This window comes from Neopelma chrysocephalum, unplaced genomic scaffold (genome assembly GCF_003984885.1).
Source record: "Neopelma chrysocephalum unplaced genomic scaffold, ASM398488v2 Primary Assembly neopelma1_45, whole genome shotgun sequence".
NCBI lineage: Eukaryota > Metazoa > Chordata > Aves > Passeriformes > Pipridae > Neopelma > Neopelma chrysocephalum.
The window spans coordinates 18,956,348-18,976,487 of NW_020897704.1; the positions used below are offsets into that span (position 1 = coordinate 18,956,348).

The window sequence follows — 20,140 nt, forward strand, 5'->3', positions numbered from 1 at the left end:
CGTGGAGTGGAGATTTGCTGCTTGATATTCACTTGAGTAGGGAAATACTCACTTTAGATGCCATGGACATGCTGATTGCTCTGATCAGAAAAGGCAAAAATGGAAGTGTCTGTTTGTCCCTTCAGGAAGGAGCACTGCAGTATATATGGAAGAATTGATTGTCATGTTAGTCAATGATACCATTTGGGAAAGCAGCTTCCATGTATTCCAGAAATAGCATCTTAATGCATGTGTGTTTAGTAAAATTAAAGATTTACCTTTCTAGTGCCAACTACTTGCAGTGACCACACCTGCTGCACAAGGGGAAAAGTAGGACCAGTGAATGAAAGTGTTAAAGGTCTTAATACACACACCTTAGGGGGTACTGTACTTGGACCTGGTATTATGGACTCCTTATGTATGAGATCCAACTTAAGTCATTGCACCTTCACAATAGGTGGAAATTGGGTGCAACTCAAAGAGCTGTAAACAAATCAATGCCAAAGAGAAAAGTACCAAGAAGAAGAAAAATAACAAGCAGCAGAAGTCCTTTAAAAGCAGTCTCAAACGCAGAGAACAGAAACCTCCAACCCTCCTGTCCACAGCAGATACTTCTACAACAGTTTATTTCCAGATGGGAAGTCCATATTAGTAAGAACTCCCTTTAGCTGCCTTATATTTTATATAAATACAGTCTCTTTGTGCCAGAAGCAGCTCTTTTTGTAGCATTTACAGACAGCACAGGGCACAGCTACAGCTTTGAGGTGTTGCTGTGTTTCAATAGAAGAAAACCCACAAACCAAAACCAAAACAAAACAAGGAATGTTTCAATTTAAAAAAAAAAATCCTTATAAGTTTTTCTCCATTTAAAATCTTTGCTTGTTTAGGTTTAAAACTTTATAGTAGGGACAAAAGTACAGGGACATTTTCCCCTGACTCAATCTCTCAAGAAGGAGTAGAATCAGAGCAGCTCTGCCATCCCACTGAGAGGTGCAAAACTTTCTTGAATATTATTAGTTTATGAAGCCATGGGCAAGGCTCCTCAAACATGGAGGGGGTAGGAGTGCCTATTTGAATAACTGGGACAGATGAATGAGTCTCAACCACCTGAAATCCTTAATAAAGGCCTGAAATTCAAGGGTTGACCTCATTCACTTACATTTGTGGACCAGATTACCATCGGTGAAATTCAAGCCAGAAGATAAATCCCACAAACAAAACCCCCACTTCTTTTTCATTGAAAGATGACCTTTACATTTCAAGAAATGTGTGTCAACTTAAATCTTGTCAGCCCGACCCCAATCTGTCCTATTCCCCGATTGTGTGGAGTTTTTTGCAGAAGCCATTCCCGCCCCAGGCTACGATCTCGTCAGATCTCATAAGTGAAACGGGGCCAGGTCTTTCCAGGACTGCGGGAGACACCTCTGAGGGAACCCCAGATGCTTCAGGAAGTTCTTGCTGGTGACTCTCACAAGTAACATTCCTTGGGTTAATACTGAATCCACACCCCACAACAACACTAAGGCTGTTAGGCTTCTAAAAACTTTGTGTTTTAAATGAGGAGGACTAGAAATGACAATCACTTTTATAAACTCCAGAGACATTTCCCCACACGCACAACAGTGACAGTTACATTATCATCTGTCAGCTATTGAAGTTCTCCCCTCACATGCTGATATTATCAACATGCACAAGATTTTGCCCAGCTTTTTTAAAAAAAAACCCAAAACCCAGCAAGTAAACCGATGTTCTTTCTTTTTCCCTTTCACTGCTGAGGTTTATCTCCATACTTCCACATCTTTTCCTGACAGAAGTCTCAGTGGTCCTTCCTTGTTTCACTGCCAGTAATGTGCCTTTTTAATTTTCTTCTATTTTTAAATCTCTTCTAGTCTGGTTTACTCCCAGTATTCACTTCACATTCACCTCCTCTTGCTTTTCACTTGTCTTTTATATCCTGTTCCTCTTCAACAGCTTGCTTTATTCTGGCAGTTCTGATCTGTCTGCATACCCTTGCCTCCAGAAATGCAGCCTCCTATTTCACCTCCCCTACTATCAATCTATAAAATTCAAACACAAGTATGTTATCCATCTCACATAACTTTTTAGTTCATCAGGTCTTTTCCATAAAGCCAAATTTTCCCCCAAACCATGTAGAAGGTGAACCTGGAATATACATAATGACCTACTGTACAAGTTACCAATATATGGCAATATTCAGCTATAACTCATTGCCATTTCACTTACTTCTTACTATACTCACATTCATTTCTACATGCCACAGACTGCTCAGATACAAGTTGTTTTGACCTGGACAGTACCCTCCCTCCTATTTAACAAGTGACAAACACAGAGTGTTCCTGAAAATAAGGCCAAGCATGAAGTTGGTACATAAGTAATGGTTAGTAATTTTATGTAAGACTCTCCAATATGGACTCAGCACAGGCATTAGCTGTGCTGTTAATGCTCTGAATCTTCCAGTGCTGTTTACCAGAAAAGATTCTCACATCACTGTCTTAGGGTGGAGAAAAAAGATTAAACTGGCTATTGTAACAGGTCTTGATCCTTTAAAAGAGATCTTTCAGTAGAAAAAAGAAAAACATTGGAAAAAGACTGATTTTCGAAGTGAGCCATGGAAATCATAAATTCCTGTACTCTGTTTTAAAAGTGTTTTCTACACCAACAAAACACAGATCTGTCTTGTTGTGATGTATAAAGTAAGCCAGCACATGTGAATTGGAGCTTTTTTAGCTATCGCTAAATAAGCTCTACTTGTTAGGTTTCTAATCACAGGCCTTCCGCTGTTTTCTTTGCTTATTATGTGAGATGCATTCACAGGGATCTCAAAGAACAGTTGGAGCACTACAGATATAGTACGTGTGTTCTCTGAAATTTCATTATGTATAGATTAACACCTCCAAACAGGCGCCATCTCACACAATGGCAGCCAGAAGTCGAGAACAACAAAAAAAGCAAAGCCACAGATTTCAGACTGAAATATTTCCTTGGCTTAGATTCCTTTTTCAAGTTGAGTTCACATACATGAAGAATTTATACCTTTAGACTTTTTTTTTTTAACAAGCTGTAGATCTTTCTTTTCCCTATCATTTCCCTGAAAATAAAAGAAGATTTTTATCTGGTGATTAGGAACTAAATAGATAAATAAAAGCAGATCATGCCTTCACCAACCTCCTGTGTTTTCAATGGGAAAATCACTGAGAACTTCTCAAAACTTCCACTTGTGCTCTGCTGGGTGGTTGCAAGAGCTGAGAAATAACTTGTCAAATAACAATATTAGCATTCACAGGAGGATCCAGAAATTACATATACACACAGAGGGTTATTTAACTGCACATTTTTTCATTTCCCCTGGATGAAATTGCTACCATGTTACAAAGAAATGTAATTAATTGGCACTGCAAACACACACACACAGGCAGCACCAGCCTGTCTGACCCACTCCCCTGCTCAGCAGTGCACTTTAGGTGCACAGATCATATAAGTGGGGCCGTTTGCTTGCCTTCCCCGTCTCCAAAGTCCATCCAGAAATAATAAGTGACTCTGAATTTAGTTTTCAAACTGCATTTTGTGTTCAATGTAACACTATTAGAGCTCACATTCATCTTATGTTGTAGAATTGTTGTTATTGGAAAAGATCTTTAAGATTATCAAGTCCAACCACTAACCCAGCACTGTAAAGCCCGTCACCAAACCATGTCCCCAAATGCCACATCTACATGTCTTTTAAATTCCTCCAGGAATGCTGACTCCACCACTGCCCTGGGCAGCCTGTACCAGTGCTTGACAACACTTTTCAGTGAAGATTTTTTTATAATATCTAAGGTAAACCTCCTCTGGTGCAACTTGAGGCCATTTCTGCTTGTCCTATCACTTGTTATTTGGGAAAAGACACCAACCCCCATCTGGCTACACCCTCCTTTGAGGCAGTTGTAGAGAGCTATAAAATCTTCCCTGAGCCTCTACTTCTTCAGGCTGAATATCCCCAGCTCCCTCAGCTGCTTCTCATCAGACTTATGCCTGAGACCCTTCCCAGCTTCACTGTCCTTCTCTGGACATGCTCTAGCATTTCAATGTCTTTCTTGCAGTGAGGGGCACAAAACTGAACATAGGATTTGAGATATGGCCTCACCAGTGCTGAGTACAGAGGGCTGATCTTATTATTAAAGACTGAGGGAAAGAAGGCATTAACTATCTCAATCTTTTCCTCATTCTATGTCACGATGTTTCCCCCTGCATCCAAAAAAGGATGGAGATTCTCCTCAGCCCTCTTGTTGTTGCCGATGTATTTATAGAACCATTTTTGATTACAGCAGTAGCCAGGGTTTCTAGTTGGGCTTTGGCCCTTCTGATTTTTCTCCTGAATAGCTTACCCTTTTTTCCAAAGGTCCTAAATTCTCCTTTTTTTTTCCCCCCCTTGAGTTCCAGCCAAACTCTTTGTTCAGTCAGGCCAGTTTTCCCCATTGACTTGTCTTTTGACAGATGGGAACAGCCTGGTTGTGTACCTTTAGGATTTCCTTCTTGATGAATGTCCAGCCTTCCTGGTGAACTTTGCCCTTCAGGACTGCCTCCCAAGGGGTTCTCTCAACCATATCCTAAGCAGGCCAAAGCCTGCTCCCCCTGCCAAAAACAGTTCTGTTGATCTCCCCTCCATACTTCAAGTATCGAAAACTATCATTTTGTGATCACTGTGCTCAAGACAAACTCCGACCATCACATCACCCACTAGTCTTTCTCTATTCACAAACAGCAGGTCCAGTGGGTACATTCCCTAGTTGTCCATGTCACCAACTGTGTCAGGAAGTTCTTCCACACACTCCAAGAACCTCCTGGACTGCTTCCTCTCTGCCATTACTGTGTTTCTGGTGTACAGATGGGCAAGCTGCAGTCCCCCATGAGAACAAGGGCAAGTCATTGTGAGACGTTCCCCAGCTGCTTAGTGAATACTTTGTCTCTCTCTTCATCCTGGTTGTGTGGTCTATAACACAATCCCACACGGATATCTGCTTTGCTGGCCTTTCCCCCGATTTCTACCCATAAACACCTGACCCTGTCATCACCAAGCTCCAGACAATCAAAACACTCCCTAAATATACAGGGCTAGTCCACCACCTCTCTTTCCTTGCCTGTCCCTTCTGAACATTTTATTGCCAACCATTGCAGCACTCCATTTGTGTGTGTCAACCCACCACGTTTCTGTGATGGCAATTATATTATAGTTTTCCTGCTACTCCATGACTTGCAGCTCCTCCTCTTTGCTGCCCATGCTGCAGCCATTGGTATAGATGCACTTCAGCTGGGCTATTGTTCCCACCATCTTTTGTGGACAGCAGCCCTAATTCCCATGCAACCATTCTCAGGCACTTCCATTGTTTCTAACACATCCATTGCATCCATTGCTGCCGCATGGATCTCCATCCCCTGCCTCCACTGAGAAGACAGACTCTAGCACACTGTCCCTCAAGCTTTGGCATGCTACCCCCAAGGCTTATCTCTAGCTAGCCTGGTTTTATCCCCTTCCCACTTCAGATCTAGTTTAAAGTTCTTTTAGTGAGCCTTGCTAACTCCTGTGCAAAGATCCTGTGCCCTCTATGAGACAGGTGTAACTGCTCTGTTGCCAGCTGGCCTGGTGTCATGTAAACAGATCCACGATCAAAACCCCCAGATCCTGCCAGAGACACCAGGCTCAGAGCCAGCTATTGATCTGCTGGCTCTCCCTATTTCTTCCTTCATCGTTCCCTGCAATTGGAAGGATATGGGAGAACACTACTTGTTCTCCTGATCCCTTAACCAGTTGTCCCAAGGCCCTGAAGTCTCTTTCAACTGCCCTCGGACTTCTTGTCCAAGCTTTATTGCTGCCTACCTGAAAAATCAATAATGAATAGTAACAGCAGCCTGGCTTGTGCAGACATAGTGTCCAGCAGAACTAGGGAACATATCATCCCCCTGTGCTTGGATGTCACCTCACAGGGTGCTCAGACAGAGAATTAAGCCATATGTACTCCTAAGGATCCAGCTAAACATAAAGGTGGGAGAAAGACAAGGGGTTTGGTGAGCAGCAGAACCAAAGGGGCCTTGTTAGCCATTGATTTATGCATACCTAATAAAGGTTGATCTGACTTTCCCTTGTAGAGTCTACTTTTTCTCCTCTGTAATGCCCTCTATTTTCACAAAAGTGGCAGAAATTAAATATATCTGAGACCTCTGCGCCTGTCAGATTTGGTTAACCTGTATTCAGTGGCATAAAAAGCCACAGAGACAAGAGATGGAAAAATAAGGGCTGACAGACAATTCAACTATATCATCCTTGCATATTCAGTGAATGGGAAGGGAAGAAAAAAGAAAAGAAGTGCAGCAACCCAAAATCTGGCTCCCCCAACACATTGGAAATAACCACACACATTTTTCCTGTGGTCTATCATTGCAAACCCTTCATTGCAAGAGTCAAAGGATGCAGAGCATCTTGCAGTGAACAAGGGCAATAAAACAAACCCAAATATGAGAAGAGCCAAAATTATCCAAAGCCAGATTTCAAATGCCACAGGAAACCCCAAAACTCTTCCATGACTGACAGCTGACAGGCTTTGGTTCAAGGTGGCAATCAGCCTATGATCAATGCTCCAGGCAGACTATGGAGAGTATATCATCAAATAAAAAAAAATTAGAGCAGTTATTACATGTTAACTGTGAACTCCAAACACCCAATATAGCCCAACAATTTTACCTGGGGACTCCTGAGCCCCAAATAATAGTGGCTACCAAAATCCCACTTGATGTCCTTAATTTCTCTTTGCTTGTGCTAGAAATGACAGTCAGACTTGCTGGATTTCACCTCTGATCCAACAAAGCTCTTAAACACGTGGTTAACTTTAGGCACTTGGCAAGTGCAAATGAAGGGGGAAAAAAATAAAAAATGCTTGTGCACTTAAGAGCTCATGATGTGTTAATCTTGCTGCTGCCTCTGGGCCTTTGTGAAGAGAAAAAAAATATGAAAGGAAAAAACCCCACCAATTTTAATTCTGAGCTTCTCTATGAATATAAAGTTGGTCACTTTGAATTCTGTCATAAACCATTACATTTAAGTGTATAAAATTGTACACCAGGCGAACAGACTGCTTTATTCCCTCCACTTCCTGCAGACGTAAGCAGAGGATCCAGCCTGTGCATAGAGGTTCTGTGTGAAACCTCCCACCAGCAGCAAGACTCAAGCACTATTTTTCGATCGCAGTGGATCAGCAGGATGGTGGGAAAGCTTTGCTGATGCCATAGAATAAAAGAAAAAAAGGGAAAAAAACCCCCAGGTATTTGAAATCCAAGCCTGATCACAGAAAGCTGCAAGAATTTACCCCAATTTCAAAAGGATTTGCCAAACAGGCTGCTCGTGCCTCGGTTCAGCCTTGCATGCCTTGGCTGGGCCCAGACACACCATCTGGTTCCCAGCAGCACTTGCTAAAGTCCGTGGGAGTTCTGCCTCCAAAGTGACAGTGTGATATGACCCATTGTCCTCCATAAAGTGAGCGCCTACACTTCTAATGGATGTCATTTCAGATGGGTATTTTGGGTAAAACAAAAAATAAAAAAATAAAAAAAATCCTACTAAGTGAACTCAGTGCTGAGGATTTGATCTGCATTCATTAGTCATCAGCATTCCCAGAGACGAAAAGATGCTCCCCATTATCATAGAATCAAATGGGCTGGAAAAGACCTCCAAGATCATCAAGTCCAACCCTTGATCCAACACCTCCGTGGTTCCCAGACCATGGCACTAAGTGCCACATCCAGTCTCATCTTAAAAACCTCCAGGGACAGTGAACCCACCACCTCCCTGGGCAGCCCATTCCAATGTCTGATTACTCTCTCTGTAAAAAATTTCTTCCTAATATTCAACCTAAACCTCCCCTGGCACAGTTTGAGACCGTGCCTTCTTGTCCTATGCCCTCTTATGCTGCAGGAATTTTGACCTATCCCCACACAAGTGTTGCATTACCATCTCTTATGTCTGCTTCATCTTAGTGGGAGCTTCCCTCTCCTCCATTCACTGAGAGAGGGGAAAAGTCCATTCAGGTACTTTAGTAAACACAAAGATTTAAGATGTGCCGTCATATCATCATGCCATTAGCTTCATAAATAATCTACAAATACTTAAGCTGGCTAGAAAATTTCCAGACAATGAATTTTATACTTCATTATTTCCAGGTAAATCTCTCAGAAGCAGACTTAGCCCACACAAACATATATTGTGCTGGTATAAATACATATGCTATTCTCCTATTAGATCAACTTCTAAGTCTAATTGAGCAGTGTAAATTATTTCGGTGAAGTATACATCATTACAAAACACATTATGGGATTTCCTGTGTACCCAAAGCCAGCCTCAGGACAAAATGCCCTGTATGATCCTGCTTAGACACTTTGCAGTTAAACTCTCTCTCCCCTTTTTTTTTTTTAAATTTATGCTATACCATGTTCATTACTGTTTCCCATCAGTGCAGCTGACATGGGTTATTGCATTACATATAGCAGCAGACAGACTCCTACCTCTTATAGACTGCTGCCTACATACTACAAATGTTTATTATTCTCAATGCACCAAGTGCCAGCTAAATCAATAGTTCAAAAGCCTTGTTCAATTCAAATGGACTTTACAAAGTACTGCACTGTAATAAACACACACAGGCAGAATGTTCCCCCAATTGCTTACACGACACAACTCTTATCACATAAAGTAGTACAACGACCACATTTTTCTTACTATGCAGAGTCCCAGTTAAGTCAAGAATGAAATTATCTTATTAATCACAGATGAACGGGGTGTATTGGCAATGACATATAGTAAATAAAGTGATAGAGGAGAAATACAGTGACAAAAATTATCACAGAGATCACTCCTAATGTGTTACTCACCGTAGCGATTAAGACCGGTCTCCATTTCTTACTCGCAAAATTTCCCTGCATAAGTGGTTTTATAGGTTCCAGAGAGTTTAAAGAGCCATCAAGACAAAAATTGGCTACTAAACTGCAAGGAAAGCAATGAACTTGCTTCTCCTGTGCCTATATCTCCTCCATATCCCCACTGATGGTCCTGCTTCACACACCAACCATGCTGTTGGTTTGCATGAAAGTTTACTGAACCAAGACCAGGACCCAGAGATATTCAGCACTAGGACAAGCACTATCATGAGTGACATGAAGGAGCCAGGCATAAAGGTGAGAATTCCAATGTGACCTGCAATCTAGTCAGTCTGGTTTATTTATGATGATGGAAGGTCTTAAACTTTTGCCCTAAATCTTTTTACATCATTCAGCTCAATCCAGGTCCAAGCCCAACTGAATGTTTAAAGTAAAATAGATCACTCGGATCCTTAAAACTCAAGGATTTGCTCAAATTTATTCAGGCTTTAATAAAATTCCATGCAAAATAAGAATAATAATTACCACAGAGCAATTCATCCTTTCTTTTTCCTGCTCCATTAGCAGGATTCAGTCAAAACAGAGCAATGACTTCAGCTCTCTTAAAAAAGGTGGCAAAAGAGTTATCAACCAGGGATGGTATTGTAAGTACCAGCCTGCCCACTTTCTATCAATCAGATACTACTGGCAGAGCAATAAAGAAAGAATGAGATAAGAAGGAAACATCTGTCAAGCAACAACCCTGACAGGCGAGAAAGAAGGAAAGCAGTCTGGAAAAAGAACAGGATAACAACAAAAATTACCAGCAAGTAATTTTCCCGGTGTTGTACATTCCTTTTCTCCCACTCTATGAATAGAAATTGGCCAGATAGACCCAGTAGCAGAGTTTGCTATTTGAGGCAACTTCTGGCTGAAAGGATTTTTTAGTGACAGATCATGTCTGAGCAGCCACGCTGTGGCTGGTTTGACAGCTTTCAAGGCAGTTTCCCAGCACTCGAGCCACTTGAAGGAGTCATGACACTTCACATTTACAACTTACACATTAGATAGCAGCGCCCAAACTGATGTGCACAAACCTGAGCAGTCTTCCTACTCAAGAGAAAAAAACTACCTAGACGATTATGCCCTTTATCCAAAACTAAAGGCAAAAAAGGTGATGTTTGGAGCCATCTCTAACAGCTGCACGAAAAAAAAATAAAGTCTTATTTCCTTCAGATTGCTGTTGGTAGCCATAGGTTGAGCAGGCTGTTGAATGAAGGCATTGGTTATTGTGAAACACCTTGGAGATATTGGGAGTAGAGCTTGAGTTGTCCAACAAAAGAGATTAAATGTTGAGAGATTAAGAAAAAGAGGTAAACTTCATTCTGATGTATGTGAAAAAGATAAATGTGACAGAGAGCTACACAAGCTTCCAAGAGGTTAACACTAATATTCTTTGAATTATCAAGCTCGTGTTACTCAAGTTTATCTATTTGCATAAGAAGCCACTCAGTACTGAACTTGGCATAACACAGGAAAGGTGGGTCTGATAAATAGAGGGAATGATGCTTGCTCCCTTTTTTCTTTTTTTAATAATTTTTCTTGATGTATTTTATTTTAAAACTAATAATTCCTAAATAAAGTCAAAAGAAAAAAAATGCATTATGTAATTGTCTGCTAAACTGGGGATAACATTATATTCATGTCCCTTGCACTGTCTTCCTTCTAACACTGGTCCTGCCTTGAAGCAGCATAAGATAATCAGAAAAAAAATCCACCTCAAATTAAGCAAAACCCTGCCATGTACATTGCTGAGTCTTCTCCAAATTTGTTTTGGGTTGGGACATACTTAGACTGGAATCTCTTATGAGCATCACTCTGACTGTTTGCACATATAAATAAACTAAATGGGAATGAACTACAGAGGGTTTTTTGTCCCTTTCAGTTCAGGCAACATTTGCAAATATTAGAATAGAAGAGATTTTAACTTAAAGATGATAAAACCAAAACATATAGCATACCTAAATTTGAACTGTCAGCTCACCCACACTGCAAGACAGAAACCACAAGAGTTTCAGGCTGGGGTTGAGTAAGGTTTCATGCTTACCCAGGCCAAAGTCATAAAATTTTTAAATGTATGTTTTGGAAAGACAGGATACAGGATTATCAGCTTCTTCACTTTTACTGCAAGTCCCATGGTAGCACTTAGCAGAATGTTTTTTTCCTTTTGTTTGATTTACAAATAAGTGTCTAAGACTCACTTTAAGGGAGAGGGGGAAAAAAAGAAACAACTCACAAATCAAATTAGCAGCTTAACATCTCTGTATACCCTGAAGCATTTGAAAGACCATCTTCCTAGTTTCTTCTGAGGGTCCATGCAATAATGTTTTGATGAGAACCTCCTAAATGCCTGGCTACTTGTGCAGGGATGGATGGATTCCAGTCCTCATCCAGATAATGCCTGCTTTGCTCAGCGCATTTTTGGCTCTGCCATCACCTGGGAGAAAAAGAGGTGTTTTTCACAGACACTAAAGGCAAGACAGCAGCTGGTTTGCAGTGTGACAGTATTTCAGGGTGCACCCATGGCTGTGAAACCACCAACCCTGGATCTGAGTCCTGAGGGACCTGGACCCCGGCTGGCTGCAGATTGGGTGCTGCTTGCAGGAGTTCAACAACTTCCAGCATCTGTTTACTCCTTGTTTAAGAGTTTGGGATTGCAATAGTCATGAGTTGCTCTTAAGACACTCATTCTTTAAAGTTTACTGGATATGGATTGCTCCAATGTTTTCCACATCATGCATTTGCATGTTTTAGTCTGTTTCCCACAAAAAAGGCCACAGCTGGAAGTTAAAACATCCATTTAGAGTTCCTCTTCGCCCCACTCCAACTCCTTGCCTCTCCCATCTTGGGGGGGGGGGGGAAACAAAAGCAACATGGCAGCTGAGAAAGTCCTTCATCCATGGGTCCCTCCCCTGGCTTTGGCTGCCTTATGGGAAGTGACAGTGTTTATTTTCCATTAGGAGGAAGTGCATTGCTGTGCATGGAAGGAATTAATTGCTTTCCTTTGATTACCTAAAGGCTGACCACCTGTGGGTACAATCAGCATTGTTTTCCTCTCTTGATGTAAACAAGAAAGTAATTGAAAGCCTGATGTGCATCCAACAGTAAAAAAAAACAAGAAGGAAGGAGCAGGTCTGTAGCAGCACACTTTGGCCTGTCTTATTCTCTCCAGTTGCTACAGATAAAGGATTTAGCATTTCAAACAAAGGAGAAATTTTCTAACAAATTGGGGTGATCTCAGTTACCAATTTGACATTATGTTCTTGAAACTGTCTGAAGAAGCCCATCGTTCTCAGAGCCACAGTTGGGTTTAATCATAGGTAGGTTGCAAAAAAATACTTCAAAGATCAACTCACACACTTGCCCACTTGCAGCTCAGGCAGGATACCTGGGACCCTTGTCTGCACCTGATAAAAGGTAAGTTCACAAGCTTTTCAGAACTTTTAGCAAGTTTTTTACAAAGGAAATTACATTAGGGTCCTGAAGAATTATAAGTTGTACAGAGGTTGCTGTGGGGCATTAGCTGTGAAATCTTGTATAAGCTGACACAAAAAACCACTCACAGCAATAAAAAGAGCAAGACTGAATAGGTGGTAAGGTAAGAAACCCAGCTCTGTTTCCTTCCTGGCTCCAGCCATGTAACCTATAGTCCAATCAGATTAAATGGCAAATTCAAGTGGCTGCTTCATGTCATAATCTGAGAGAAAGAAACTAATTTGTGAAAAAATACAGATTTTGCACAAAGAAGTATTTACTGACAAGCATTATTTACTCAGTCAAGGACCTTATCGTCTGTAGATATAGTATCTCAGTACTGCCATCCCATCTACTGGACAATAAATTTTCAGTGCAATGAGAGAACGATGAAAACATTCTCACATTGAGATTTTTTGGGAGAAAGTCAATGTGTCTGGATATGCAGATAATGCCTGAGCACAGATTGGGTAACAGCAAAAAAAAAAAATCAAACCACCCTTCTTTTATTGTCTCATCAGTCAGCCAGATGGATACCATCTCTCAACATATTCCATTCTGGATGCTTTTCTTGAGCCTTTCCAGCATCAGCAGGGTAGGCTTCCAAACATAGGCTAGGGGGACATGACTCAAAGTTTTGCAATACAGCAGATTCAAGGAGAAAACATCAGAGAAAAATTATCATCCAACTGGACAACATTTATTTATTTTCCTTACAGCTCAGAGTAGCCAGGCAAGAGTTCTTTCTGCATGCAGTCCTAATGCACCACTGCAGTGTGGACACGGTGGGAAGACAGTGCTTTGTCTTGAAAGACACACACAGAGATGTGAAGGGGAGGGTGGGAAGACCACCTGGATCACAGGAAACATAAAAGCATAGTCAGTGTCACCATGTTTACACAGTCCAGTGGGAAATGGGATTTTTTGTTCCACAAAAGTAACCTTTAGCACAACACACTCTACCCAGTGCTGCTGAGGTTTCAGGCATCGAATTACCACAGAGTTATGAGACAACTAGAGAGAGCCCAGAGGAGATCAAGAATGGTCCAAGTTCCAAATGCTGTGACCTACAAGTAGCAGAAAGGGGAAGAACTGTTGTTGTTGTGATGATCTGGAGAGTAGATGGGCAAAGGAAGCTTCAACATCTTCAAAAGCTACAGATCTGCTTCTGTATCTTTCAAATACAGAAAAGGCTGCTGCAGAAAGAGGAGAAGAATAAGTTCTCCATGTCCAGAGTGAGAGGAATGCAGAATTCACACAGCTAGACATATTTAATGGCAAATGTTACCAGTGTCATAGGTAAGCATAAAGATCAGACCCCAATATGCACTGACTTTCCTTATGGTCTTTTGGAGTGTCTCCTGGAGCTCTATGGCACATGTAGAAGCAGGAAGTCAAATCCTACAGTCCAAGCAAAGGGTTCTGTACTATAAAAGAGGAATAGCAGCATCAGAAGAGGATAGTATTTAGGTTTGGCAGCTTAGCAGATGGAGGGAGACATCTATGATGCAGGCAGACTGCAAGGGGAAGGGAAGAAATAACTAATCAACTACAGCTCAAAGATTTTCATGTTATATATAGGACATGATTCAGAAGAAGGTGAAAAGTTACAGTAGCCTCTAATACCTTTTGGTTCGTGAAGGCATGGGCATTTTTTTACTTTGGAAAACTAACGCACATGGGAGCTTAATCTTTACAAAGCTACAAAACACTTTACAAACTTCATAGAACATAATGTAGATTTAGAGGAGTAGTAAGAGGAATGCATAGCACCCAAATGATGACAGAGATCTTAACAAGTTGCCATATACACAAGACATAAAAAACATAGGTCAACAGTAAATAAATTTTTCTTTTTCCACAATTATTAAGGTTTTCTGGCTATCAATTTGTAGCACAGATTAATACAGATTCTGATCTGAAAATCTTTTTGTGGCTGCTGAAGTAGTAACCATGAACAGGACAGCTGTGTTATTGCTCATGATATGGCAAGTACATACATCATATTTCACCTAGCGTGATTGTTCAGTGCTCTGTGCAATACTGCTCTCCTGCCAACATCGAATTTTTGCCAGTTATTTTTCCTCAGCTGATTTATTCACCCCAAAGCCAGCTCTTTTAGCTAAAACAAAATCAAAGTGAAATCATCTGCTTCTCACATTTCAACAGCTGTACATTGCAGTTTTGCAGGGAAGGAGGAGAGAAAAAACATCCTGCTGTTATCTACCAAAGGCAAGACACCTTACAGATAAGAAGCACCTTTAGCAAGCATGGGTAAGTCCCTTATACTTTCTGGAAAACAATCTAGTGACAGGTCAGTGAATCAATGTTTTTTTCGTGAAGGTCAATACCGAGCAGTGTAGGATTTGTATAGGCAATCAGGTAGTTGATTAGATGCAGTGGTGATCACTAATGCTTAAGCTATTTACCTTTGAGTGACTTCTCAGGGAATGCTGCAAAATCTCTCTTGTTGGAGGGAATTGTAGAGGAAACTGTTTATAAAACGCCCTTCTGACACCCTGTGCTCGGAACTTTGACTAAAAGTATTTTATATATTTTATTATTGAAATATCAAGATGAAACAGATTTTCATTCCCTTCTGGACCAGGAACTCAGAGGGCAGTAATATTTTAATAGATTGATGTGATTAGAAGAAAAAGAGATAGGCAGATTCTGAAGCATAAGATATATGAATATATTAAAGGTTTACCTCACTTTCATCCCTACAGAGTAGCAAGGCTGTAGGCATCCCAGTTTAACAAGCAGAGCTATTGCAAGTAGCACCTTCCGAAACAGGTCTGTGTTGCAGCTGCATTCAAAAGTGGACAAATTGAGGCACAGGAAATTAAATTATTCTTCACAGATCACAGACACTGTTGTGACATTTGACATGGAAACCTGACCTGGAGCGCTAGCCTAGGAACACGAGCCAAAAACTTAAGAAGGGCTTGGTAAGGCTCTCAGTATGCAGGCGCTTACACGAGGGGACCTCTTCACCTTCAGAGGAGAATTACGGTTTTGGGTAATGCCTGTGTCCAATTTCTGCTGAAGTCAGTTACACACAAATAAATGACCCCTTTAGTTCCACACAGAGGCTGGAAAGAGTTTAAAATAAGAAAAAAAAGCACGTGTTGATGGAAGGAAGACGAGGAGACAAAGGCCATCTCGTAGCACAAGGAAACAGAACAATTAAGTTTTACAAGCTCCCTTTCCCCCTGCACCCCTCATGATTAATGACCATGCTTTACTTGCCTTAAGGAGTGGGCCCAAGGCTTGTGTATCAGTTTTTACAATCTGTTTTTAATGTGGAAAGATAATAACTGTGCAAAATGGAGCAGGCTGTATAAAAATTCTCTCTGCAAATGTGATTACACATAAAACCCATAAAAATTGTACAAAGCGATAGATGAACCAAAACTGAACAGCTGTAGTTTTTCATTATTTTGGAACTGAGCAGAAAGAGAGTATGTATAGAGAATGACTTCAATTTTTTTAATCTTCTGGACTTAATTGAATTATACATCTGCTGGGAATTTAAAATTTCAGAAGGAATATCACATTTCTGCTAAATTGAATTCTATATTGCTGAAATGAAGAACTGTCTATGAAATATTAGCAATAAGGTTGATATATTTCAATAAACCCCTAGCAGTATAGTTCAAAATAATGTGGCACAGTTATACAGAATTACACCTATATAAAACTTATTACAACTAAGATCACTGGTAACCTCAAGACATTTTTAGCCCAGAGGACAAATTGAATAAAGTGTCATGGCTTTTATGTTTATTTTAGGCATTAGACAAATAAATTACTTAACCACTTTGTGACTGCTTCAGAACCAGTTCTTGCTCTGCTCTGTTTTGTAAAATGTTTTTATTTCTGAAGAAGCTAAAAAAAGAAAAAAGAAGAAGAAGAAAACAAAACCCGAAAACCAAACCATGAAGTGCTTCAGTTCTAACACAGTTGAAGAACTCAGTGTTAGCTAGGAGAAAAAAATAGAAAGAAAATATACTTGGGCAGTTCTCAACCAGTGCAGCACACAGATGAAAATTAAAGGATGAACTTTACAGGTAACACACAATTTTGAATGTGACATTAAGCACTACCACAAAACTATTTTTTGAAAGATATATTGAGTTATTTTATGGTGTGAAGAAGTCATATGAAAACTGCTTAGTTTTATTTAAGAGAGACATAACATGGGGAAAAATGGAGAAGACAGGTATAAACCGCAGTGAGAGATTAACCACATGCATCAGGTGAGAAAAATAACTTCCTGGATTAACTTGAATGCTACACCTGCTGCTCAAAGAGGCCCTGACCCTTGGAGGTTCTCCATCACAATCTGCCCTTTTGGTTACTACAAGGACCTCAAAGGTAATGGTTTACACACAATCTTGATAAGCAGAATGATCTGAGCTGTGGAGGAATTACTTAAAATCCTGCTGCTGACCAGTTCAGGGCTGAGGAATTCCCTCCCTCCTGTTTTTTTTGAGGGAACACCCCAAAGGTGTTGTAGGCTTCAGGGGGAACATCACCAACACGGGTACATTTGTGCCTGGGGCCAAAGCACTGCCCTTTTGGGGCAATTGAGTACATGGCCTGATTAGGCTGGTACAGCTAGACCTGATCTTTTGGGTATCAGGTGAATAAATTCCTCTCCTACCCCACCTAACTGCTGTCTGCAACTGCCATAAACATATAGGAAACTGGGCTGAAACAAGAAAAAACACCCTCTAAATGTTAGATCATCTGCAGTGCATCAGTACAGCTGCTACAGACAGCCCAAATTGCGACACATCGTATTAAACACCCTGGCCAAAACCTAGTTCTCTTATCATGTAGTGTTTAAATAGAAGATGTCACTAAAAAAGTTCTGTTTACTTGCTGGAAAAAAAGGCAAACAAGTAATATAAAATGTTGCTAACGCTATTGTTAAACATGCCAATTTTTTTTTTTTTTCGGAAAGGTCAAAAAAGCTTGCTAAATTCTCCCTGAAGACACACATACACCAAAATGAAGAAATTGCTATTGCAACAGAACAACTTAATTAATAAACATTGATTGTGCTCATTGACTGCTGCAAATTGTATTAAATATTAACGACAACATTTTGTATATTTTATACTACTCATGAAAGTTTTATACCTTTGCCCTACAGCAGCCATAGATTTTATATAAGCTTGCAACACAAATGACAAACTATTAAGTAGTGCAGAGCACTTCTATAAATATTAGCTGTGCATTATTATATACAGATATAATGCCCTTACTTATATATGTCTCTACTGTGAGTGTGGGGAGGCCCTGGCACAGGTTGCCCAGAGAAGCTGTGGATGCCCCATCCCTGGAAGTGTTCAAGACCAGGTTGGATGAGGCTTTGAGCAACCTGGTCTAGTGGAAGGTGTCCGTGCCCATGGCAGGGTGTTGGAACTACGTGATCTTTATAGTTGTTACCAACCCAAACTATTCCATGAATATCTTCATTGACCTTCAAAGAGAGGAAGTTTCCAGGAAAATATCATCATTTTGGAATGTGGCTCCCTACCTCTAGACTTTTCATTAAAAATCGCTTAGAGTGTTCCTGCAAACAGCACAGCTCAACACACTCGCCTCTAGAGGAGGTGGAAACAGCTGCTTAACAACACACAGCCATGCAATATAGAAAGAGTTTACCACAGCAACAAAAATACTGTATCTAATCCAAACTGTGAGGGAACTGAGATAGGGATATCTTTATACATTCTGGAAGGTTGCCAGGACATGGCAAGCGTGTGTATGCGTGTGAGAGAGTATGCTGGACACCCACCATCTTACCAAAATAAAGAGGAATTCTACTGATTACATGTGACCAGACCTTAAAGCATTCACATCTTGGAGAATGGAGTGGTTTTTTTTCTATTATCTTAGCCTTTTGTTAATAGTAGCAAATGGAAAAGTTGTGCTGCTAACAAGATTTTTCCAAAGGGGTAGTGTTAATGGAGAATTAGTGGCATCTAAGTTTTATTAATTAGTTGGGAAAAACAATTTAGGTGATGGGATATCTGCAGATGACAATACCTCATTTAAGACTGTCTTCATAAATGGAAGGTTTCTGTCTCCTCTCTCTTCCCTTCAATATCTCTCACCCTTGAACTTATTTTTCTCTTCATCTGTCTTTCTATTTTTTTTAATGTAATAGAGACCAAAGAATTCAAAACACACTAATTTATAGACACTAAATTATATCAATTAAAGTTTTTTGTAATGGCTACAGACAAGAGTCAAAAGCTTTTTCTTTAAGCAGTATAAAAACTTTGAAAATCAGACATGAAAGATTTTGAAAGGCTCAAGTAACTAGTCAAGGGATGTCACTGACTTCAGATCTTGGCTTTAAGCAAAATATAAGCTAGTCTCTTTTTTTTTTTTTAAACACACTCCTGATCATGGTACTTATTCTCCAAAAAGCAGTTTTAATTTGACATCCTCATTAGAAATGGGACAAACCCATGCCTTGGTGATGTGGGGATGTTTATAGTATCTAGCTTGAGTTTTGACTTTTCTGTGCTTCATTTCACAATCTGAACACTCCACTAGGAAATTTTTCATTCCTACTGTCCAAATTTAGGCAGAGACAACTACACGCCATCTTAATAATTAGTTTGTATCACTTCTCAAGAGCACAGAGACAAAAAAAGTCATACCATACTTCCCCCTGAAAAAAACCAAGCCCACAAAAACCAAAACAAAACTACAAAACACCAAATAACCCCAGAAAGCCAAACTTTGTGTCTATTTCTGCTACTATATGATTCATTATGTCTTTTACCTACTCCACAAAAAAAATCATGAAATATATTACTCCCTACTGCTTGAGAACTGAATGGGAAGTGTTTCATATAAGCACATGTAGCAGACCAGAGGGCATGCTCATTCCTGCCAGAGAATTTGACAGGTTCAGTAAACTATTTATGTACCTGTTCTCAACACCTCCAGACACAGACAGTGTGAACCAAGTGGATTCAGCCATCTTTACTACTGGCCTGTAAGTAAATTAAATCTACATCTTGACCATGTTGCCTGGAAGAGGTTATTCAATTATTTACAGGGCAATAACAGGTAACTGCACTTTACAGCAGTTTGTAGACAGCTACTGTACAGTTTTGAACAAAGAAAATATGGACTGTGGCAGTCAGGATATATTAAAAAGGAAAAAAAAATCCTGCAAACCCAGAAGTATTTCTAACTATGTTTTTCTCCAAGGCTCCACAAGTCCCTGTGTCATAGCTATCTTTGTCATATAGTGAGCAGAACATGTAACATCTGAAAACAGGATATTGCTGGAATGCCAGCTGATCTCAGAATTTGAAGGTTGCCATCTTTTATCCTTAAAGTCTGTCTTCCGGGGCTCAGGTTACCTCTGTCTCCCCTTTGCCAACCCCTGGTCTCCTTTTTAAGCTTTTGAGTAAGTTCTCAGTTTTAAGTGTCGAGAAGCATTGGTATATGAGTAGAAAGAAACTGAAATCCTGACCAGGTCAGGAATTCAAGGGTCTGAAAGAATTTGGCAGGAATGTCACTTTAAATAGTCCTTTAGCCACCTGGACAAGTCCCCTTGGATGTTCTTGGTTTCTCAAGTTACGTCTTCCTTAGAGAACAGTAAGGAAAAACCCACATTTATTTCCTTGTGTCTTCCACTCCACCACACCTGCTTCACTCTAGACAAGTATTTATCATTGGAAGA

The 20,140-nt window shown here is 40.3% G+C and overlaps 1 protein-coding gene across 2 annotated transcripts in view; it reads right to left on the reverse strand.

Annotated features, from left to right (window-relative positions):
* The window catches only part of CELF2 (CUGBP Elav-like family member 2), a 557,258-nt gene that overhangs the window by 324,932 nt on the left and 212,186 nt on the right, over window positions 1-20,140 (reverse strand). The window lies entirely within an intron of this gene.